We start from the raw sequence: 26051 nt of genomic DNA on the forward strand, positions 1-26051 counted from the left end.
GTACAGTTGGGGAGTTGGAAAATTATCATTGCAGCTCTGATATCCATTATCCCATGAACCTGGGTAGAGCAATTTTTTTCCCTGGGCCTTGGCCTATTTGTGCATAAATTGTAGTTAACGGTACTCTACTACAATACATAATTTCAACACTATTTTATGCTAAGCCAAAAAGTCTTGCCTTGTGTACTGCTTATTGGCAAAAAGCGATGCTCTCCCAGATCCTGAAGCTGAGGTTATTACAGAGCTCAAAACAATTGCTGCACAATTAGAAAGCAAGAGGAATCTTATCGCTTTTGATTTTGCAAACACAGAAATCACAAAGATGCCACATCCCCTGTCCCTGAAGAAAACCAAAAGTGAACGCCTCTCCAAAAGGATGTGAAACACTATGAGGTGAATTTCACAAATGTCTGGGGAAATGACTGACCCAAAGTCCTTTGATAGTTACTCTTAAGAGAGGCAAATTCAGATTTTCTGAGGCCTGGAGTTTTTAAAAACATTTTTGTCAGGGAGAGAGAGGTGCTCTTCAGTAAAAGGAATACTTAGTATTTCTTCAGAATGAAAAAAAGTCACAATACATTATTAATTTTTAATAGGAAATATCACAAAAGTCACAAAACGTGCAAAATACTGACATTTTACCTATATGTCACACCTCCATAATATTTTTTCCCACATTTTTCATCTGCACCCTTGACCATCTCTTCGTACAACAACGATTTTGAAAAGTATTTTCCGAGGCAGATTTACCATGAAATGGATAAAGCTTCAGCTTCAGGCCCCTCACTCCCATGGGTCCATTGCAAGGCCCTATACCAACTTCGTATTTTTCTCAATTCCGTTCACGAAAGAAAAAAAAATTATGATGTCTTTATAACTGTGCATGTTGCATTATCGGGTTATATTCCTGAGAGGAAAGAGCTTCCATTGACTAGGCTTTGATGAGAACCAAATTTTCTAAGAGCTGATGGTGAGACACATTCTCCACACCAGTTTCTGACTCTATATGCTTCAACTTTTGTTTTCCTCCACTACTCATACCCTTACAGTGCTGGGCTATGAAACATGTTCACGGTGCGAGATAACTCCTTCCCCACACCTTCACGGCACAACACTGGGTCAAGTAGCCAATGGGCAGTAGGAGCGTTCCTGGAAGCCATTCCCACAGCAGAACACCTAGGCTAATCCTCCTTCTAAAGAAACATCCACTATGTACTTCTGGAAGTGACTGTGAAACAAATAAACATATCTCACTAAACTTGAACTACGTGTATCCCCAACTCAGCTTCCTCTTAGCTGGATCCCCAACACATATGGCCTTTCCAGTGCCACCCTATGCAAGAGAAAGAAGAGTGGAAGGAACGTTTGAATGGAAAGGGACCCTGATCTTAAACAATACGTTTAAAACGTTTTATTTTGCATAGTTTATACCTATGACCTTGCAAGTAAGTGGCCCTGAAGTTTAATCATCATTCGTTGCATGGTAAATCTTCACTGATTTTCCTGAGTTCTAGCGGCTCCACACATAGTCCTGTTGTACGGGTGATGGCTCAGAGGAAATAGATGGCTGTACAGGTGTACAACAGTCTGAGCTTCAGAAACAGCAGTATGGCATCTCCAACTCCTTTGAATCTGGAGATGTGAATTCTGGTCTGGATTTCAGAGGACACAAATTATTCACTCAGTTGTGGTTCATTCATCTATCTATCAAGACACCGAAAAAATACTTACTGAAGTCTATCATCATTAAGAGACTCTGCTAAGGTGTGTGGCTGATTAAAAAATAAGTCCCTGCCCTTACAGGACCCAGGGTCTAGCGGAGAAGACAAAAAAATACCTAACGCATGGCAGACTACATTGGAAGAACAAAGGAATTATCAATAGAAGTCCAAATTGGAGTCCAAATGGTCAAACTGTGGGCTTATTCAACTGAATATTTTTATAACCTCTGATCCTCAGTTTTACCGTCTATAAAATACAGGTGGTGATATTCATCTCACAAGACTAATATAAGGATCAAGGGAGATAAAATTATATAAAATTGCTTAAATATAAGGCTTTCTTTAAATATCACTCCCCAGAAGCAAAAACAATCTTATTCTTTTATATATCTGCTTCTGTTCTAATGCTCCATAAATCTCTGTTCAAAGTAGAATAATAAATAACAGGGTGAATAAATAAAAATATAAGAGATGTGAGGGCTTCCCAGAGAACATCTGATGATACCCAAGCCTTGAAGGGTATTTTGAACACAGAGAAGAGATACCAAGAATGTATCGGACAGGAGTCTTTTCGATAACACGTGGCAGAAACCCACCTCTAATGGCTTCAGCAAAAAAGGGGGAAAAGTTGGCTCATGAAACTGAGAAATCCAGGGGCGAACTTGGCTCCCCGTTGGCAGAACCCTGGTATCCAAACAATATTCCCAGAACCAGTCTCTCTCCACTGCTTGGCCTGCTTTTCTTCATGTTGGCTTTATTCCCAGGCAAGCTCTTCCCACACCATGGCAAATAGTCACCTTCAGCTTCAGGTTTACATGGGCCCAAATGTGCAGTCTCTGTGGAAGGATTCTCAGATCTGGACTATGCAGATGAGATCACCCATGAAGATGACCGAAGGGTTGGCATACATACCGGGAGGCATTTCGCCCACCCTGAATCTCAGGAACTGAGACTGGGGAATGGGTGGACCCCTAAAAAATCCAGCAGCTACGTAGAAGGAGGGAAGAGACTGCTGGGGAATTCTCCTCAAAGCACATTTCAGGTAGAGAAGAAAATAAGAGCAAAAGCTCCAATGTCTACTGAGTACATACTGCCCTGGTGTCTGGGAGGATACAAAGGTGAGGAAAATGTGATTCTGGCCTCAAGTAAGGGAGGTAAGGTATGTCGGAAGAATAAGCAACCATAATCCAAGATAGGAAATCAGTAAAGCCCTAAAAAGGTCGGTAGATGCCATTATTCGTCAGAGAAGGCAGAGATCTCTTTCAGCTCAAATTGGAGACTTTTTAGAAAAGACATGGCGCCCAAATTGGATTTTGAAGGAGTCTGTAGGAAAGATGGCGTTCACAAATCATCTGAAAATGGAAATATCACAAAATCAACTCTAGCATTGGCTTTTGGAGCTGCGGAGTTATTTAGCATTCTGGTACATCAGAACTTCCAGTCATTTCTCAAATCATCATCATGGTCAAACACCAGAGTGGAAAAAAGGCTGATACGAAAGGTTACAGAGTGGATTCTGTTGTGGAAAAGAGTTATACTGTCTGGGCTAAAATCTCCACTTTAAATTGTAAGTAATTATATATCCTTGCATTTGTTCCTTTATTCATCCATTTAAGTAGACCTCTTTCTTTGACTGAGGTAAAATTCACATAACATAAAATCAACCATTTTAAACGGTACCATTCAGCATCACTTAGAACATTCACAAAGTTGTTCAAGCATCACCTCTATCTAGTTCCAAAACACTCTCATGTCCCCAAAATGAAAACCCCTACCCCTTATGCAGCAACGCCCCATTACCCCATCCTCCATATCACCAAGTCCCCGGCAACCACTAATCTGCTTTCTGTCTCTATGGATCTACCTATTCTGGATATTTCATACAAATGCAATCATATAATATGTAACTTTTTGTGCCTTTTTTTCTTCATTTAACATAATATTTTCAAAGTTAACTGGACCGCATTTGATATCCCTTCCCATATCCTATAATGTGGGGCTACATATATATGAACTCTATACCTAAGTTCCACTGCCTAGCAGCTGTCCTGTGATGGGCTGTCTACCACCTAATATCCACTCACCCTGGTAGTCAGTATGCCCTCAGGGGTCCCGTCTTAAGAACTCTTTTAGGCCCTTCTGTAGTCACAGGCCAGTATTCACCTGATGTATAATGTTTGATAAGTTAGCTGGTTGCATGTTGGGTGCTTGCAGACTCCAAAATATATTCTTTGGCCGAACAGAACTCCTTCTCCAAGGACAATCAGTCAAGGGAACCCAAGAAGTAGGCAGGAAGCAGAGCAGCAGCTCAGATCCAGATCCTTACCCTTTATCACAGAATTTAAATCTCAAAGGGTTCTTAAAGAACATCCTTTTTTTTTTAGATCATGAAACTGAGGCCCAAGAAGCTTTAAAAAATCACCCAAGATCACACAGGTAGAGCATCAGAGCCCACTTCAAAGCTCAGAAATTCAGTCTAAATTCAGTGCGCTCTGATACGACATAGTGTCCGATACTTTTCTCTCTAGAAGCAAGAACCAAATGTAAGAAGGCAGCAGATCTATAAAAAAAACCTCTCAATCCTGCAAGGAGCTGAGAAGAGTCTCATTCTTTTCATCTGTGCAAATCAAACAGGGAGTAACACTGCAGTTCACAAGGGAAGAAAAGCTGGGGTATCAAAACTAAGAGTAATTTTGATCTTAAATTAAAAGCATATTAATTGATGAGCAATGCTTTCTATCATGAATAAATCTGGAGCTACCATTGATGTTCTTTTTCCCTGTGTGGGGTTTCTCTGTGTCAATATGGCTTATATCTTATTGTTTTATAGCAATGACTATCTGTGTTCCACCATCTCATTTCATTCAAATTTGCTCCCAAGGGCACTGAACGTGAATGACCCAGTAATGAGGGAGAGGGTGGGATTAGGGGACAATGTTTTGGATTCAGAGGCAGTGAGGGCGTCTGACTCATTCTGAGCAGCTAAACTGCTGTTCTCCCTCTCCAAAAATATCGCTTGTAAATGGGAGTTCAGATCCTTCTAGGTAGAAATGCAAGCCTGTAAATATCATGTCAGGATCTTGATTTTTTTTTTGTAACATAAAGTTAATGATGCTTAAAATATGCACAATATGTACCCCTGTGGAACACTGAATTATCTTGATGTCTGAACTTCTGGGGATGGTCTATAAAGAAAATAATTCAGAAGTGAGTGGAAATAGATGGAATTGTAAAACGCAATTAGGAAGGAGGGCAGGGAAGCCCCAGATGTATGCGCTGCAGAACCAAAGGGAAAACAAACCAGTGCCCTGATGCGCTCATCTTTGTTTTTTAATCTCATCTTTGAAAGATTCACTTCCTGGATTTTTGCCTGAGAGATTCGTGAGCACTTCCTTGAGACAATTTACCTCTTTTTAACTCGGGGAAGAGGTGATTTTTCAAAAACAAGCCAACTGGACCGTTTTCTCCTTCCAGAGCCACAGCACTCAAACCGTCTGTACCTAAAACAAACAAATAAGCCAAAAAAAAAATCTTCTAACTAATATTTAGACTTTCAAAAGCAGGTTGGCTGCAAGCCTCCCTAGAATAATCATTTGCACCTTCCTTCAGCCACGCATAATACACACTTTATTCAGCAAATAGCAAAGTCGTTTCCCGGTGAGTCAAAGGTCACTTTTTGCTGTATTAATAGCTGCTCTGGGAGGGTCAGTGTTGTGCTATCCTGCATTTTTTCCAAGGCCTGGAGATGCAATTTCCTACAATCTGCAGGCAATTTCCCACCAATTTTCTTGGGGAGCTAATAAGCTGTGACAGGAGATGGAGCTAGCAAACAGCAGGCGGCTTCAGAAAAGACAAATTGCATCTCTGCCACCTAACTGGGCAATCTAGATCGACAGAGTTTATAGCTTTGTAGTGTTATTGGGCCCCATGCTAACAGCAAATCATTCACACTGCTCGCTGAATTTCGTATTCCCTTCCTTCTGAATTTGTTATTGCCGCACATCACTTTGTAGCACTTTTCCTGGAAACCGCAGTAAAAAAAGGCAATCACATATATATTAGTGACTTAAGTGTCTCCTAAATTGCTTACCAGAAATTATTAGCATTCAATAATTTCTGTTTACGGAGCTAGGGCTACGCTGGCCATTTTTAAGTGATGGGATAGGAAGGTTGGAAAGAAAAGCCAAAAAGGAATGGGTAACAGGTTGAAACCCTTTGGTGGGCACAGAGACTCTTTCTTCTTTTGAACAGGCCCATGTGCTTGTGCACAGTCAAACGTATTTCAACAAATAATATAAGAATTTGTTAAACATGCCCACAGGACTGATTTATGCTTTGCCTAGATTGTTTTTTAAAAAGTTAACAGTTTAAGGTAACAGTGGAAATGCTTTCATAGAATTAAACAGAAACACCCATATTTTAATTTAAATATTTTTTATTACATAAGTCACACAGGTTCAACCTAAAAGAGTTAGAAAAGATAAGAGAAGGAAATAAAAGATCTGATTAAAGAAACACCTAGTCATTATATCAACTCAAGCATTTTGGTTTTCACTAACTTAATTTACAAAAGTCCTACTCTGTGCCAGGTGTGGCACAAAAATGAATTAGACAGGCTCCTGCTGCTGGGGATTTCACGGTCTAGAGAAGGACACAGGCACACAAACAGATAAACTGGAAGACACCGTGCCCCAGCTGTCCGAATGCCACTTTTGAAGAAAGCAGGAACAGACTGCCTGCAAAAGTAAACTGAAGTGAGAAGCAGACCAACTCAGCTGGAGTTAAATAGTGCAGGTGAAGAGTGCAGGTTCTGTTTGAGAGGATCAATATGGAAATAGTAACTGCATCTAGAGTCCATCACTTGAAAAGGACACAGGGAATCCCCTGGCGGTCCAGTGGTTAGGACTCTGCACTCTCACTGCCAAGGGCCGGGGTTCAATTCCAGGTTGGGAAACTAAAATCCCCAAAATAGCGCAGCATGGCCCCCCCAAAAAAGGGACACAAACTTTAATGTTGTGGACAACACGGTCTATGCTGTAATGATTAAACTGATAGCAGCGTAATACTAGGGTAATTACACCCTCACCCCAGCATAAAAAGGCTGGAGCCAGCTTTAGGGTTACAGGGGCCCGCAGAGCAAAGGGTGTTGAGCAGAGTATGTGCCAAGACAAAAGCAGAATTCCTAGCTAATCTTATGAATCTCGCTCCTAAATGATAGCTATTGCCAAGAACTTAGACAAGCCAGGAATGGTTAAAAAAAAAAAAAAAAAAAAAAAAGGCTCCAGGAAGGCAAACTGCTAATCACATCCTAAAGATTAGGAAGCACCTGTTCTTTACAGATTAGTAAAAACTGAAGCAGAAACACCTGCCATTTCTCTGGGCTAGATTAGACGGCTACTGGAAGGATTGTGTAGTCTCTGCTATATTTGCCGATGCCTCCAGAGAAAGTAGTGTTATGATGCTTTCTTTTTCAGCTCATTATCACATCAGGTCTGCATAAAGGTAAGCAAAAAGAATCAGGGGAAAAGGAATACGTTTTGGTGTGGAATTTTTCAATCCTGGGATTTTCGGGGTTGATTTAAGCAGAACACGGTTTGTGGTTTTTGAGGACAAGCAGGGGAGCTTCACCCAATAGAAACTGAAAGGGTTAGAGGAAGATCTCTGCTCTAAATGATCTCTTCCACTTGCCGGTTGTGAGATCTGAAACTTCATCATCCATATTTGTTCCTATCCCAAAGGCTAGTTTAGATGACTATGAGCCTTAAAGACAGAGTGTGTTTTTAATCTCAAGGATCCAGAGTGAGGCCCATAATAATCCTCCATATACAATGACTGTGTGAGCTGAATAGAACGAAGGATCCCTTACATAAAATGCAAATAACCTCTTGTATAAACCAGTCATCATCCATGTGTTCCCACCTGAGAAGGTTCCAATTGAATAGGTCTGGGCAAAGGTCCCAGCACCTTCATATTAGATTCTCCTGCAGAGCCAGTTTTGAAAGCCCCTGGGATAGTTATGGGGTGAGAAGAGTGGAATGGACCCCAAATGCACATCCACAGCAAATCTCTAAGGGCAGCAATGACACACTGTGGGGAAAGCAAGAGAATGGGCCTTCCATTCAAAGCCACACTTTACATCTCACGAGCAATAGGAACTGAACCACGTGACCTAGTCAGAACTTTCTATTTCCTTATCTGTGGTAGTGCAAGTGGTTATAAGGGTCACAGGAGGTAATGCTTGTGACACTCACCCCACCATGGCCAGCACTGGCAGACCACCTTGCAGAGGGGGGCGCTTAGAAGAAATGGCAGCTCTTCCTCCTCCTCCTAGTCTGGAAATAGATTTTCTATCCCCTGCTGCCCAAGCCATCCCTGGCACATGAAGTTCAAAGCTTCTCCCAGGTCTCAATTTTCCACATGGATTCAGCCCAAGCACTGAGTACAGTGTTTTCTCTCCATCCTTCCTCTTCCCTGTCTCTGTCATTGCATTTCTCTTGGGCATACATTCCAAATGGATAAGCCATTATAGAATATTATTGCTCCATGAGTGAATGCCCTCAGTTCCTTCTTGTTTCTAGACATAATGGCTTTTCATCAGATTCTGTACCACTTCTTGTATGCTACATTCACTTCTCTGTTTCCCTAAGTATCAGAAAAGTGAACCCTAAAGTTAATACCGCTAGAACCATAACATACAAAATGGCACTCTGTGGCTTGAAAGAGTCAAAGGGCTTCACTAAGCATGTCACTTGTTGCTTTAAGAATTAGGTAAGGAAGAGAACATAGCTCATTAAATTTCATAGATAATTTAAGGACCTGTCCAAGATCACACAGCATTTCATATATTCCTCAAAGTTAAAAGAAACGTTTATGGAAACATTTTCATGACTTTCAGGGACTTAGATACAAAGTGTTCAGCCCTTATGACTTTTCTGGGAACACCCAAGAATTAGAAATGAACTAGGAAAGGTCACTGGTGAGACAAAAAATTCCATCTTTCATTTCTGCTTAACCTTTAATACTAAATGCATTTACTGAATCTAAGAATATTTAGAAAGAAATGATGTTGAATAAAATTAGTAAGGCTTGCAATTTTTCATAATATGAATAAATGAGATAGGATTAAAAATATTTCCTACTTATATTAACGCTGTCCAGTGGGAAAGAAAATTAGTTTATCCTTAGTAGAAAGATACATAAAATTTTACTGTAATTCAGCCCTAAGGAATTTTTTAATTACCTCAGTAATGAAAAATGTAAAATTACTGTGAGTGTCTGTGCTGGGATCTTTCAACACCCGTTCCTCAGCTTTAAACCACTTGCCATTTTAATATCCAATTTCATAAATATTACATTTCCAAAATGTTTGGCCCTTCAGAAAACAGGAGTGAATGCAAGATAACATCTAGCAATAGCTTGCACTCAACAAGAAGGGAATATCCACAGACTGTGCAGATCCAACTGAGTTTAAATGCCAGCCAGCCATTTCTTAATCAGGAGCAGTGACAAAAATCACAAATTCCATTGCTGCTCTGTCTTCAGAATCAGGTCCAACAAATCAAAAATAACAACCTTCACTCGTTTGTGTGGCCTGGCAAAGAATTAAGCCAAAAAAAATAAAATATTTTCCCAATCAGCAAATGTTCCTATGAATGGATTGGCCAACAACCCCAAGTTCATTTCTTTGAATTATATTTTGCATGCAATCCCATTTTTCCAATGATCCATTAGTTAACCAGAAATACTGTACATATTTTAATGGATTAGGAGACCTTAAGGGAATTGATGTATCTCAAATGCATGCCTCAGGGGACTCTGGTTTATTGCACTGAAGATAATTCTTTCCTGAAAAGGAGCAGGCTTCATTTGAAATTAAGATTTGGAGATCATCAATGGAATCAATTGAGCCAGGAAGTCTTTTGTAATGTATAGCACATGGGAGGCACATGAGCGTTTGCAGGTTACACGGGGAGAGGAAGGCCTAGCGGAGTGACAGAAACCTTTTCCCCTACCTGCATCACTTCAGAGCCTGTAAATAGTATGTTTTGTGAAGGAGACTTAAAAATTTTTCTCTGTCAATGTGCTACACTAAGAAGTTCATTAGAGAGAGAGAGAGAGAGAGAGAGAGAGAGAGAAGCGTTGGTCGTGTTCCAGAATGTCTTGACGCAGTTAACCACAAAATAAGTTATTAGTTTATTGTAAGGGCAGCCAGTTTTTAAGTAATGGAGTAATCCACTGTGGATTGCAGCAAGGAAGTGGGACAAAGGGTGTGAAATGAACAGATGGATTTGATTTTAAACAAATTAGACCCATGACAAGGGATGTAACAAGTCATTTTTCAGTCTTCCATGCTATGAGGTAACTTCCCTTGTGACCTTTCCAACCTGCTAGCTCATTTTTCCCCTACCAGGAACTCAGGTCTTTCTGGGAGAGCAGCCTTGTGCTTTGCGATTGTAAACTACTGTCTCTTGCTTCTAGGAAACTAATGGAACGAGGCACCACAGGGGACCGCCACCAGAGAACGCTTGATTACTTAATCCCCAAACTATTTGTTCTCTCAATCTCAGACTCATTCCTGGACACGCTGATAAGAATAAGAACAAGAACCAATGCTCAGGAGATGTCACACCTTTGTAACTGTGGATTCTGAGAACACCCAACAATCTCACAGTGGCATTACCCATCAGTATGGCTTCCACCAACCCCAGGCTGATTCATGACCTGGACCATCTTTGTCCTTTCCACCCTTTCTTTAATCCCACCCCTGCATCCCTGCTCCAACTTCATGAGTTCAGTGGCTGAAAGCTGCCAAAGGTGGCCCCTCTGCTGTGAGGCACACCCCCTCCACTAAGTCTGAACTCCCTGGCAGTACCCATTGCCTCAAAATGCCCTGCTGTCTCCTCACTGCGTCAGTAAAACTCCCATCTCCGCACTGCTAGTGTCAACTAGAGCTTTGGAGGGAAGTAATGGGTGTATATAAATTCATACTTACAGGTGAATGGCTGACCCCTTTGACCTAAATTATAAGTCTCCTAACTGACCCTTCCCTCTAGCCCACCTCCACAGAGTTGCAGTCTAAAACAAAAACTTGACCAGGTTCTGTTGGTTCCCTGCGACCCACAGAAAATGTGGAAGCCCCCACCCTCACTCCATCTGCATCCCCATCCTACCCAAATACCCACCATTTCGGTCCAGGACAACCCTGCTCCACCCTCTTCCCATTACAGAATCACACTGCAATATTTACCTTTCCTCTGAACTTCCTTAATTCAAATTAGAACACACTTCTTCAGTCACAACCATTTAGCTGAATCTGAGTTCAAAATCTGAGTTCAAGCATCACCTTCTCTGGAAACTTCCCTGACCTGCATCCACCCAGCAAAGGTCATAGCTCACTTCTTAGTGTCAAAATCTTACCTCTTACCACCTCAAACAGGTCAGAATGGCCATCATTAAAAAATCTACAAATAACAAATGCTGGAGAAGGTATGGAGAAAGGGGACCCTCCTACATTGTCGGTGGGAATGGAAATTGGTGCAGCCACTATGGAAAACAGTACAGAAATTCCTCAAAAAACTAAAAATAGAGTTACCATATGATCCAGCAATCCCACTCCTGGGCATATAGCCAGACAAAACTATAATTCAAAAAGATACATGCACCCCTATGTTCATAGCAGCACTATTTACAATAGCCAAAGCATGGAAACAACCTAAATGTCCATCGACAAATGAAAGGATAAAGAAGATGTGGTGGGGCTTCCCTGGTGGCGCAGTGGTTGAGAGTCTGCCTGCCAATGCAGGGGACACGGGTTTGGGCCCTGGTCTGGGAAGATCCCACATGCCGCAGAGCAACTAGGCCCGTAAGCCACAACTACTGAGCCTGTGCATCTGGAGCCTGTGCTCTGCAACAAGAGAGCCCACGATAGTGAGAGGCCTGCACACCACGATGAAGAGTGGCCCCCGCTTGCCACAACGAGAGAACGCACTCACACAGAAACAAAGACCCAACACAGCCAAAAATAAATTAATTTTAAAAAAATATGGTACATATATACAATGGAATACTACTCAGCCATAAAAAAAGAATGAAATAATGCTATTTGCAGCAATATGGATGGACCTAGAGATTATCATAGTAAGCAAAGTCAGAAAGACAAATACCACATGATATCACTTATATGTGGAACTTAAAATATGACACAAATGAACTTATCCACAAAACAGAAACAGACTCGTAGAGAACAGACTTGTGGTTGCCAAGGGGGAGTGGGGTGGGGGAGGGATGGATTGGAAGATTCGGATTAGCAGATGCAAACTATATATAAAATGGATAAACAACAAGGTCCTACTGTATAGCACGTGGAACTATATTCAATATCCTCTGATAAACCATAATGGAAAAGAATATGAAAAAGACTATATATAACTGAGTCACTCTGCTGTACAGCAGAAATTAACACACATTGTAAATCAACTATACTTCAATTAAAAATATATATATATCTTACCTCTTTCATGACAGCAACTCCCAGCAACATTCACTTAACCTCTGCAAATTCAACCCTACGTAAATTGTTCCATTAATCAGCTGTAAAATGTGACTGGCATGACACATATATTAAGTACAGAAAAACAAAATAATCCAGTGGGTGAACAAACATCAAAAAATGAGCGTGGTAGAGAGAAGCCAACCCACGGAGGAAGCTCATAGCTTGTTCCCGTTCCCAGAATGAGGGACACAAGGCCTTGTGCTTTGGTCTCATCCCATAGTTAGATGCAAGAGGAAAGGCCCAATGGGGCTGAGGTAGGAGGAACTTAACAAGGTTCCAGAGGTGATGTCAGCCCCAATAGCCACGGGGTGAAGTGGTAAGGATGGCCTGTCTTCCTCTTCTCCTAATACGGCTTCCAAATCCCTCTTCCCTCCAGAGAAGTCTGTCTTTGTCAGCCTAGTTCTCGCCTTAGTGGTGATATAGAATCCAGAAAACGTGTAGCAGGAACAGGGTGAGAGAGGCGACGGGAAAGTAGACGCCATCCGCTTGCTGCTCGGCTCTCGGTGCCTTGTTTCCACGCGGCGCAAGGGACAGAGGGACCGTGCAGGGCAGAAAGGGAGCTAAACGACGAGCTGGCGGGTTACGGAGGGTGAGGAGGAGGAGGGAAACTGAAAAGGCACGAGGGTTGGGTCCAGGAGGTTCTTCAAGATGAGCAGGCGAGACGCTTTGAGACCGTTCCGGGCAGAGAAAAACCGGGCAACAGAAGAAGGCGTCGCTAAGTGTGGCTGCGGATCTCGCGAGAACATAAAAGATTTTTACTTCATGCAAAATGGTGCTTTCCTTGAGGTGAGGGTATCGACTGAGAAGGAGCAGAAAGGGGCCTTCTGGGGTTCTGGGAACGTTCCGTATTTTAATTTGGGGTGAGGAGGGTATAGGCTTGCCAGGTAAAATATAGGAAACTCGGCTAAATACTTGGGACAATGAATACCAAAAAAGATTGTTTATCTGAAATTCAAATTTAACTGGGTGTCTTATAAACTGGGTGTATTTGCTAAATCTGGCCACCCTAAGGTGGTAGTTACATGAGTATAGACCAGTGCTGCTCAAGTGGGGGTGATTTTGCCCCCGCCGACAACTCTGGTGACATTTTTAGCTGTCATGACTGGGGTGGGCATGCTCCTGGTACCTAGAAGGTAGAGGCCAGCGATGGTGCCGCTAAACATCCTACAGGGCGCGGGGCAGCTGCCTCAACACGGAATCATCCAGCCCAAATGGCAACAGTGTTCACCTTCGTAAAAAGTCAGCAAGCCGAGGTTTGCCGATATGTTCTTTTCACTGTACCTATGTCACAATAAATAAATGTACGACAAAAAATTTTAAAAATTATTTACTCTGCAATATCAGAGACCTTAAAATGAGTGAAAGTTTGAATTAAACGGGATAGTGCATCTCAACAACATCAGGAAAAAACCCTCTATTTTTAACTACATGTTTTCATTGGAATGTGCTTCCCTAAATTTGAGTCCATGAGGAGATTGGGCAAGGTGGGGCTCCAGGGTTATTGAGTTGCATATTTCTGCCACATTTACCTAAGACTTCATGGCCATGGCTCCTGGGGCACCCCAGCAAACTCACAGGGACGCCATGAGATATTTTACCTTTGTAAGGGAAACACAGAGGTACTCAACAACTGCCAGACGTACGAAATACTAGCTTGAGCTCATTCAATGTTTTTAGCATTAGATCAGAAAAATCACTATGGAACAGGAAATGAAGGGTGACAGTCTTCAATCTGCTTCCAAAATGTGAGAAGTTGTGAAGTTCCCAATTGGTGCACACATCCCATTAGTAAGCATGCTCATCTAAAAATATTTTTTTCTTTTGATTTATGTTTATTTCTTTAAATAGCTACCAAGTTTATAAGACACAAATATTATTAAGTTGTTTGAACTTAACTACTTAATAAGTGGAACTGTTAGATATTTCTTTTGGCCTGTGGTGCTGTGAACAGAGAAAATTTGGGAAGCTCTGCCTAAGAGAACCGAATGGTTGTGTAAGTTCAGCAGTATTTATATATTATACATATCACACTATTTTAGTTTTTGAAAATAAGTGTGTCTCTCCTCCTTAAGGAGATCATCTTTGTCAACCTGAAGACAAGGAATGTTTGCTAAATGACTACTGTATGAAGGGGAGGAAATGCCTTTTATTTTTAAACCACTTTTATTGAGATATGATTGACATACAAAGAGCCGTACATATTTAATGTACACAACTTGATGAGTTTGGAAACCAACAAGACCAAAGGGGGAAAAGAAAAAAAAAAAAAAAAGAAGCTTTTTTAAAGAGAGCTTGTTACTCCCAGAATGTAGCTAACATGTGATTTCAATCAATGGGTTAAAATGTGAAAACCCACAAAAAAGAGAAGAAAAAAGGAAAATTTGGGATCAGAAGATTTGAGAAGCAGGGTTTTCTTTCCTCATCTTGACTTAACACAGATACAGCAGCCTCCTCTGTTCATGGGAGCAGCCTGGCCTTAGTGTGAGCACAAAAGGCACAAGATAAAATTCTGAACATTAGGGCAGCTGATGTCATGACATCTATCTTATAATCACCAGTGGAAAACAGCCCGTTCCTCCATGGGTTAGCATAGAATTTTTCAGTTGTGTTCAAAGCATTGCCACAGACACACTCATTTTGTCACCAGCTTCTCACTTAGCAAACAGCAGGAACACCACTGGGCTTCCAAGCCTGGCTAGGTTCAAATTCCCTGGCTTTCCAGAAGGCATCCAGGCCTCTCCGCTTTTGCACAGGGCAGTATCCCCATGACCCCTTGCAGCTTTCCATGGTTGTATCATACCCAGTCACTCTCAGGCAAGCACAATTAGTTGCACTGCCTAGTGCCAAGGGAGAAGTGCCAAGCTAGTGAGGAAATGAATCAAGATGAATTGAAATTATCTGCAGAGAACTGATGAGGAAGGCTTCTGCTGCAGCAAAAATCAATGAGTGAAAAAAATGGTCTACCTGAGAAAATCAATGAAACCAAAATGGGCTGACCAAAGAGAAGAATTCTCTCATATACACAGGCCATGCCTGACCTCAGATGTGCTCAGCAAATACAGCCCTCGCCCAGCTTGTTGAAGAGAACATGACCTTTCCTCTGCAGCGGTGCTTCTTTTTTTTTTTTTTTAAAGATTTATTGATTGATTGATTGATTGCTATGTTGGGTCTTCGTTTCTGTGCGAGGGCTTTCTCTAGTTGCGGCAAGCGGGGCCCACTCTTCATCGCGGTGCGTGCGGGCCTCTCACTATGGCGGCCTCTCTTGTTGCGGAGCACAGGCTCCAGACGTGCAGGCTCAGTAATCGTGGCTCACGGGCCTAGTTGCTCCGCGGCATGTGGGATCTTCCCAGACCAGGGCTCGAACCCGTGTCCCCTGCATTGGCAGGCAGATTCTCAACCACTGCGCCACCAGGGAAGCCCCTGCAGCGGTGCTTCTTAAACTTCAATGTGCACGTGAGTTACCTGGGAGCTTGTTAACATGCAGGTTCTGATTCAGTAGGTATGAGATGGGGCCTGAGAATCTATATTTCTAACAAACTTCCAGGAGATACTGAGGCTGCTGGTGTGTGGACCAGACTGAAGTCGCAGGCATCTAGAGGAATGTGGCTTCTCAAAGTGTGTGGTCCCTCCACCGGCAGCATCAGCATCATCTGGGAACTTGTCAGAAATGCAAATTCTTGGGCTTCCCTGGTGGCGCAGTGGTTGAGAATCTGCCTGCCAATGCAGGGGACACGGGTTCGAGCCCTGGTCTGGGAAGATCCCACATGCCGCGGAGCAAATGGACCCGTGAGCCGCAACTACTGAGCCTGCGCGTCTGGAGCCTGTGCTCCGCAACAAGAGAGGCCGCGACAGTGAGAGGCCCGCGCACCACGATGAAGAGTGGCCCCCGCTTGCTGCAACTGGAGAAAGCCCTCGCACAGAAACGAAGACCCAACACAGCCATAAATAAATAAATAAATTAATTAATTAAAAAAAAAAAAAAAAAAGAAATGCAAATTCTTGGACCCCACCCCAGACTGACTGAATCAGAGGCTGTGGGGCTAGAAAGCTGAGCTTTAACAAGCTCTCCAGGTGGTTCTGATGCACTCGCACGTTTGAGAACCACAAGTATTCTAGATCTAGGCCATGTTTTCATGTAGGTCCCTGACCGTCTCTACCATGAAAACTTCTCATGGTAAGCAAACCTAAGATCCACTGCCTTCCTCTGAAATCATCATCCTCAAATCTCTATTTTATGTTGTTAACTTTTCACATGCTCTTATTTGTCTCCTAAACTATATCAAGAGCTACTGTCTGCCAAACTACATCAAGAGCTATGAGAGCAGGGTCATAACTCGCAGAGCTCTGCATCTCCAGCTGCTTTAGCGCTGTTTGCTATATAGCATGTGATCAATAAGCACTTGTTGATAGGCTGATGATGTTATGTGGATTCACAGTGAAGCCAAATATGGCTGAGAAGCAGGAATTTAGTTGCTAGGTTGAGCATCCTCTTCAGGTAACTAAAATATAGGTATTTGCATTCATTATCTAATGCTGCATAACAAACCACCCAAAAACTTAGTGGCTTAAACAACAATACTCATTTGTTATCTCTCATTGTTTCTTTGGATCAGGGAATTTGGGGCTGGCTTGGCTGAGCAGTTCTGGCTTGGCTTATGAGTCTCTGATGAGGTTGTAGTCAGATATTGGCAGGCTGAAGTCAACCAAAGGCTGGACTGGGCCTTAAAGATCTGCTTCTAAGATGACTCACTCATGTGGCTGGCAGATTGGTGCTGGTTGTTAGAAGAGGCCTCAGTGCTTCTCCACGGGGCTACTTGAGTGACCTCACAATATGGCAGCTGCTTTCCCCCAAAGGAAGCCACCCAGAAGGCCAAGGCAGGAAGTCCCATACTGTCACTTTCTTAGTATTCTATTGGTCACACAGGTTAGCCCTGGCAACACAAGGGCCTGAATACCAGAGGCAAGGATAACTGGAGGCCATCTTGGAGGCTGGTAATTACACGTGTATCTTCAGTTTGGCACAGACATTGAGTTTGCTCTCAAGGAGTTCACAGTCTTGGGGAGGGAGAAAAATAGTAAGCAAGTTCACAAACAAAGGACTTAAGACAGCAATACATGCGTGGAAAAAAAGAAAGCAACAACAGAAGTAGACGAGGTGGGGGGTAACTTTAGATAATGAGGTCAGGGACTCTCTGAGGTAGTGAAATTTGAGCTAAATGATGAGAAGGAACTTCCATGTGGCAACCAGGCAGGGGGAATGGTTTGTGCAAAGGCACTGGACAAACTTGAACAAGCTTGGCATGTTTCAGAAACAGAAAGAAGGCAAGTGTGGCTAGAGGGTAGTAAAGAAACAGGGAGTGCCAGTGAGGAGAAGCCAGCATCCAGAGAGGCAGGAGGCAAGCTGTTTGTTGTCTCCAAAGCCGAGAAAAGAGACTGTTTCTAGGACAGAATAATCAACTGTTTTAAAAAGCTGCTGAGAGGTTGAACAAGAAAAACATGAAGAACTGGCCAATGGATTTGGCAAGGAGAGCCCTGGAGACCTTGTCAAAAGCAGTTTCCGTGGCATGGCTGGGATTAAAAGCCTGATGGGTCTGTAGAACTGAGGCTGGAGGTGAAGCAACAGCGGCAGCTGGCATGGAATTATTCTGAAAAGAACTGATGTGGTAAGAAGACAAATGGGGCAGCACCCCTGAGGGCGTGGAGTTAAGGAAACTTTTTTGTTTTGATTTTGGGCTTCCGGTTTTGGGTTTTGGTTTTAAAATGGGAGATAGGCCAGCCTACATGAAGTATGCTGAAGGGAGTGAGGTGAGATACAGAAGTCTCTGGAACATAGCAGTCACTCAGTGTATGCAGTTCTCATCCTTACCCTTGTGACTGAATTTTCTTCAGACCCAACTAAATCGAGACAGCTAATTTGGCAACTTGGGACATTTTTTTCCTGATTTCATTGAGAACTGTAGTTCTTTTGTTAGCTCTTCTCATTTAACCCATGAGTAGCTTTTCTTTTTTTTTATTGAACTGTAGTTGATTTACAATTTTGTGTTAGATTCAGGTGTACAGCAAAGTAATTCAGTTATATATATATATATATACATATAATTTTTCAGATTCTTTTCCATTATAGGCTATTACAAGATATTGAATATAGTTCCCTGTGCTATATGGTAAATCCTTGTTGTTTATTTTATATATAGTGCTGTGTATCTGTTAATCCCATACCATGAGTAGCTCTTTAGACTTTAGTGTCTAATTTATAGAGTTTATGGAAGAAATAAAGCCATCTTTTTTCCACAATATGCAGTTTTAAATTCCCACTGCTTGAGACTAGTCTCCTTTCTTACAGTCTTCTGCTTATTCCTCCTGAGTTTTTGTGACTAAATGGGGCTGGGTGCAGAGACTCAGCCCCGGCGCTGCCCAGCCTAGGGTGTCTCCAGTGATCTCAAAGGGCAGTGAAAATCTTCCTACAGATTATTGAAATAGTCAACTTTTATTTACTTTAAGTACATATATATGCCATAAAGGAGGGCTCCTTTTTTTTTTTTTTTTTTTTGTAACAAATAGCCAGAACTTCCCATTGCTGCCCTGAGGCACATGGGGAAACCACAGGTCCCCTCAGAGGTTGCAATACTCAGCACAGCAGACTCTCTGTTTCCCCACTGTACCTAATGAAGATTTTCCTTTTCTGTATGTGCCACAGCCTGAAGAAGGTTGGGAAGTACTGATTTAAAAACACCGAGAAGGAGTCAAAAGTCAGTCCAGGCCTTCTTGCTTTTTCCCTGTCTCCTCCTGGATGGACCCCTGGCTGTCCTCCCAACCTCCATGGTCAGCCCTGCCCTTCTCCCTTGGAGAGTCCTACCCTCCTTCAACTCAGCACCTTCTATAGGACAGGGTTCTACTTAGGTTTAAGGTTGCTGCCTGGAGAAAGAGGTGAAGGAAGAGACTTCAATAAAATCAGTGATCCTCATGTGTACGTAGGTTAATGTCACTCTGCCTGGTTGCTGTGAGTTAGCACGAACCCTACTCCGGAATCCCTACTCCAGAGGCAGTTAATTAGAAAGTGAAGAACCCTAATTAGGAGTACATACTCCAAATTCTGTAAGTCCTTCAAATATTATCTGAATCAGAACCAAGTATGCCGTAATTAGCATAGAGATGTTAGGTTTCAGTTTTTCATTGGGAATATAGGTGTTTGCAAGCTACCTATTTGGCTAGAATGATTATACACGTACCACCGTCCTGTAGGAACAAAGCAATAAGCACAGGAAGGCCTGCAGCCCAACAGCTTCAGAGCAGTCCCCAGTGCCAGAATACCATGTGGGCCTGAATGGACTGTTGCCTGACCCAACTAGACTTGCTGATCTCTCCAGGCAAAGCGCTGTTCACAATGCCCACAAGGACGGAAAATGGGGGCTGCACCAAGCCTAGAGCAGAGGTCATATGTTTCTGAACGTGTCTCCTTAGAGAAGCCAGAATACTCTGAGACCAGCTTCTATTTTTAACAGACCACCTGTTTCAGTTACCTGCTGCTGTGTGACAAACCACCCCAAATGTAGGGGCTTGAAGCAATGATTTATTAATTTTCAGAATTCTGTTGGTTGGCCATCTGAGTCACTGTTGTGCTGGTCTCATGCAGGTATGTCGTCTGATGGTTTGCCTGGGGCTATATGTAGGCTTTTCAGATTGGTTTCTTTCACTTAGGAATATGCATTTAAGTTTCCTCCATGCCTTTCATGGCTTGATAGTTCATTTCTTTTTAGTGCTGAGTAATATTCCTTTGTTTACATTATCAGAGTTTATGCACTGTAGTGTTCTGGGTTTTCCAGGAAAACAGAACCAATATATACATGGTGGGGAGAGAGAGACAGAGACAGAGACAGAGAGATTGAGAGATCATATGGAATTGGATCATGTGGTTATGGAGACTGACAAGTCCCAAGATCTGCAGTCGGTAAGCTGGAGACCCATGAGAACCAATGGTGTAGTTCCAGCCCAAATCAGAGTTTGAAGGCAGGAGAAGACTGTCCCAGCTCGAAGACAGTCAGGGAGAGAAAACATGAATTCTCACTTAGTCTTCCTTTTTTTGTTCTATTTGGGCCTTTAAGTATTGAATCAGGCTCACCCACATTGGGGAGGGAAATCTACCTTACTCAGTCTACTGATTCACATGTTAATCTCATCTAGAAACACACTCACAGACACAACAAAATAACGTTTAACCAAAAATCTGGGTACTCTGGGGCCCAGTTCACACATAAAATTAACCATCATATACCGTCACCTACTGAAAGACATTTTGGTTGCTTCCAAGTTTTGACAATTATGAATAAAGCTGCTCTAAACACCTGCGTGCAGGTTTTTGTGTGGACATACGTTTTCAGCTCTTTTGGATAAATACCAAGGAGCACAATTGCTGGATGGAATGGTAAGTATATGTTTAGTTTTGCAAGAAGCTGCCCAGCTATCTTCCAAAGTAGCTGTACTATTTTGCATTCCCACTAGCAATGAATGAGTGTTCCTCCACGTCATCAGATTTCTACACCAATTTTGATATTTTAAATATTGCAGTAAAACATGATTTATCTTGCTCACTGAGATTTTTGGCATCACCTTAAACTTTGAGCCTCAGTCCTCATCTCACCCTAATCCTGGCCCTGGATGCAGTTCCTTCAGGACAGAAACCATGTCTTATTATTCTTTTTAAATAAAATATGGCAAGTAGAGCACTTAGTAAAGTACCTGACGTACAGTAAGTACTCAATGTTACTCAAGTACAAATGTTAACCATAGTGTGATTATGTCCTTCAAGTAGCACTTACCAGAGTTACCTGCACATAGTAAATGTTTGTGGAATGAAGTAACGGCTTTTTACACAAATGAAGTATCCTCTTTTCACATATTTTAAAGGCACATTATTCTCTGTTTTGTCAGGTTGAGCAAATTTGGTGTCTGGGGCCTGTCCATATGTTTATATTAACCTCTAACATGTCAAATGTTGCATTTTTTTTTTTTTTTTTCTGTGCAAGGGCTTTCTCTAGTTGCGGCAAGCGGGGCCCACTCTTCATCGCGGTGCGTGCGGGCCTCTCACTATGGCGGCCTCTCTTGTTGCGGAGCACAGGCTCCAGACGCGCAGGCTCAGTAATTGTGGCTCACGGGCCTAGTTGCTCCGCGGCATGTGGGATCTTCCCAAACCAGGGCTCGAACCCGTGTCCCCCTGCATTGGCAGGCAGATTCTCAACCACTGCGCCACCAGGGAAGCCCGCAAATGTTGCATTTTAAAAAGTCAAGTCTAGTGCTTTTAGCTAGCAAATGCTTCCATTGAATCCTGGATGGAGAAGGGATTTTCTATTCAGGCTGGGGAAAAAAAACCTGGTTTCCTTTGCCTCTCTTGTTATGGAGTGTGATGCAGACATGCATTTGCTCTGGGATTCTACTGGTGATTAAAATAACATTATGAGGGACTTCCCTCGTGGCGCAGTGGTTAAGAATCCGCCTGCCAATGCAGGGGACACGGGTTTGAGCCCTGGTCTGGGAAGATCCCACATGTCACGGAGCAACTAAGCCCATGCACCACAACTACTGAGCCTGCTTTCTAGAGCCTGCGAGTCACAACTACTGAGCCTGCGAGCCACAACTACTGAAGCCCGCACGCCAAGAGCCCGTGCTCTGCAACAAGAGAAGCCACCGCAAGGAGAAGCCTGCGCACCGCAATGAAAAGTAGCCCCCGCTCGCTGCAACTAGAGAAAGCCTGTGCTCAGCAACGAAGACCCAACACAGCCAAAAATAAATAAATACATTTATTAAAAAAATAAAATAACATTATGATTCAATAAAAAGTGCACAAGGCAGTGTCACTTGCACATGACTACATGTCTCTGTGGTTGTTTTCTATTTAAAGTTCAAAAAATAAAGTATAATTCAGAACCGACTTTAGGGTTTGCTCTAATGTTTTATCAACTCTAGTTTTATTTGATCGGCATTCATTTCTTCTACGATTTTCCTCACATGCTAGAATCATTGAAATGTGGATCCGAATGACTGAGGATTTCAATCACCGGCAAATTATAGAACTGCAATTCCTAAAACTGAAGTAGCCGTAAACCGGAGTCATTCAAAATATAGACAGTGATGAGAAGAGACTCTTGTGAAACAGCCTATGGAAACACCGGGAGAAAAGTTTCCCATTCTTACAGGACAGTCACTGATATTTCTGTGACTGTGCCTGGAAGCTACTCCAAAAGTTCTGGCACTTAACACAAGGCAAGGCATTTAATAACCTGCTTCTGAGCAGCTGTCAATTGCCAACGTAAGGAACAACACACTACATACAATGAAATTTCTGTTTAACTCAAATCAAAGGCTTATTTATACCCATTTCTGTATCTCCCAGCCTACCTCCAAGAAATCATACATGCATCAAGGGCTTTAGACAAGCCAGGTGGGATGTCAGCCTTACCCACCGCACGGTCAGTTTGAGGAAAGCAAGAAGAGAAGGAGGAGCAAAGAAAATGGTAAGTTTAATGGTTTTCAGCTTGTGAAAATATTGGCTAACTGGTGATTTATCTTCATGTTTCTCTCTCCAGGAGGGGGAGAAAGGCCAGCACCAAAATCCATTTCAGCACTTTTCTCGTGTGAGTCATTCAACCAACCAACCAACCAACCAACTCTTCAACACTTCGCCCTCAGAAAACTTGTTGAGTTGTGGCTAATGGGAAGGAAAGCTTCCCTCCGCGTGGATGCCGAGAGGAAAAGGAACGTGGCTGGCAAGGGCAGTGTGGTCTCCGGCAGAGCTAGTTGTAGAGGGGGTATTGCTCTGAAGATGTGTTTTATCAGTCAGGCAGGTTTGTGCCAAAGAAATTTAAGTTTATATATTTCATACCACCATTAATAGGTAGCAATTTATATTTACCAAGTGCAAATAATCCATTGAGGTTTAAAACTTAAACAGTGAACATCTAGTCAATTTAATCTAAATAATCTAAGTCTAATGTTAGTAGAGGAGCCCAGAATAGATGGGATACTGAAGTGTATTTTTATTTTAACAAAAGTCAACTGGAAAGGCAAAAATTCATACTGTGAGTAATCCAGCATCTCTACACGGCAACGGTGAGGGCTGAAATGACTTTGAAGCACTCTGTTCCTTTTAAAGCGTCCCTTCTGCTACTAATTGTCCCACATTACTAAAAAATAACCAACCCCTGTTGAAACGTTCAACTGAACTGCAGCCATGACAGAGCATTTTTTTAGCAGCATTTCCCTTACCTGTGCGGGATTCAGCTCCCCAGATGCTAGAGACGACTTAGAACTTTTCAGTTATTTAGATGTGTACGTTAAGATTTCCAACTACTTCATCCTGAGAGTCCACGTCTTCTAGAAGGGAAAACATCTAAAATGGATATGAATTAGTAGACAATATGACTAAATGTTTAGGCAGAGTTTAAAAACAACACTAAGATTTACATTCCACGTACTGAAGGTATGAAAAGCCCACCTATTCCGAGCGTCAAAATATCTGATAAAATAAATTACATCCACTAGCAGATAGTTATCATGCTTTTAAGCATTAGTTCAGAAATTAGAAAGACAAACATGGTAGACAAGGTTTGCACATTGACAAAGTGGCGACGATGGAAAGCAGTAATAATCACCTAGACCATATTCCTGAATTCTTATTTGTTTGATAAAAGGTTAGAAGAGCAGACATCTTGGCTGGGTGAATTCTATTTTATTCACTCTTCAAATAAAAGTCTTTCCAGCCCAATGATGTCATGGGATTGTATAAATTGGCATTTGAAGATATCAAAAGGATGCCTGACACCTAGAGAGACACGGAGACACGTGACTTTACTGTCAGTTGCTGGCTTTTCTGTTCCTGTTTCCATGACATTACATAGGCAGGGGGGGAAGGGGGAGTTATGGGTTGTGTTAGTTCATTACTTCAAATAAGATGCTTGAACCCTTTACCTTCTTTGCACCCATCTGATACTGGTTTCCCTGGTAACAGAATCAGGGATGCCACCCACCCCCCACCCCAAGAGCTGAGAGCAGGAACTCTTACTTTACTGATCTCGGAAGATAGCACTGAAGGGGAGAGTCAGGAAGGCTACGGTTCCCGGGTTCAACCAAAGGGGTGAAAGAAGAAAAGGAATTAAAGTGACCTGAAACTTCATAAGGCTTAAAAAAACAAAACAAAACAAGGGTTTCTTTAATTCAAAATCTAGTCATTCAAGTAAAACAAATATACAGGTGATGGTCTGCCAGGGACCTTAAAAACTGCCATCCCACAGGTCTCAACAGTTCCTCTCCCCATGGCTCACACTCATGCATTTTCTTATACATCATGCTCACTTTTCTTAGAGGGGAAGAAAAGAAAAAGGAAAATTCCAGACTAGGGCTCATTGGGTCATTTTCTTCCCGTAGATCAATGTTTTCTTATACTGAGTGATTTGCTTTCCAAGGGACGATAGTTGTTTTTAAAAGGATTTTCACTGCAGACGGTACGTTAAATGGAGAATGTGGTAGCATTAAAATGGCTGTCTGCTTAAAAAAATAATATACAAGAAACCATAGGGGAAAGAAAAGAGTGGCCATTAAACTAAACTATTAAGAATGGTTGCACTTTACATTCCAAATGTGAAGTTATGTATTGGGGCTATTACAATTGCAGGGTGCTGTGCAGTGGATTCAGTAGAATGGCCATGTAAATTGAAAAGCAAACTAATGTCTCTTCAAGCTCTGGAAACCACAGAAGGAATTTGCTCCCAAGTGGAAAACTCTAGGCAATCAACCAATGAATCACTCACCCAGAGAACAAGAGCTTTGTCTTTCTCATCAACTGTCTTTTACACAGAAGTGAGATACGGGTCACTTCATACAATAAGAAAACCAGAAGGGCATAGGTTTTGTCACATAGACCTCACTTGAGTGCTGATGGTTTGTATTATGGAAAGGGAAACAGTGTGTTCCTTTCTTTCATTTTGCCATATAAAACATTCTCAAGAAATATTACAACTGAAATGCTTGATAAAAATAAAACTCTTGATTGAGATGCTTGTGTTGGGTGGAGAGAACAGATTTTACTTTTATGCAAACAAGAAAGCCAACTACAAACATGAAAAATAGGCTTATAATATATTCACACCCTATGATCTAACAATCCCGTGCTTGAGGTTATACCAAAGAAGTAGTTCAAAAGAAGAAAAAAGTTCTATACATGGAGATACTTAATGCAGTAGTGGTTATTAGAGTTAAAATGTGGTAAAAAAAAAAAAATAACCATGCAACATTGCAGAAGTAGCCTAACAAATGGTGGTGTATCATTTGATGGAACCAATAAAAAGAACTGAAGACTATGCAGATATATGGGGGGAAAAGAACTTGTGATAGTTTAATGTGAAGAGCAGAATACTACAGAATGAAATGAGTGCTGTGCTTACATGTGAATGCACATAGAAAGAGACTTAAGGGAAATACCGCAAAATTAGAAGTATTAGGATGGAGAGGTTTGCAGTTTTTTTCAAGCTTTATAGTTCCTTCCTTAGTGACATAGATCTGTATAGATATCTACATATATAAAAGACAGTAATTTGATTTTTGGACCCTCCTGCCTTACTTTCGTAAGTGGCTTTGCATGTTGGCTATTGCTTACTCAATCGGTTTCAGAGCATACAATAAAACTGGGTTGTTACACTGGTTAGCTCTCTAACTAGATACAGAGTGAGGAAAATAAAGAAATAGTATCAGGCTCTGCTTACAGCAAGGGCAATGGCCACATGCATCCA

This window comes from Balaenoptera acutorostrata, chromosome 6 (assembly GCF_949987535.1).
Source record: "Balaenoptera acutorostrata chromosome 6, mBalAcu1.1, whole genome shotgun sequence".
Classification (NCBI taxonomy): domain Eukaryota; kingdom Metazoa; phylum Chordata; class Mammalia; order Artiodactyla; family Balaenopteridae; genus Balaenoptera; species Balaenoptera acutorostrata.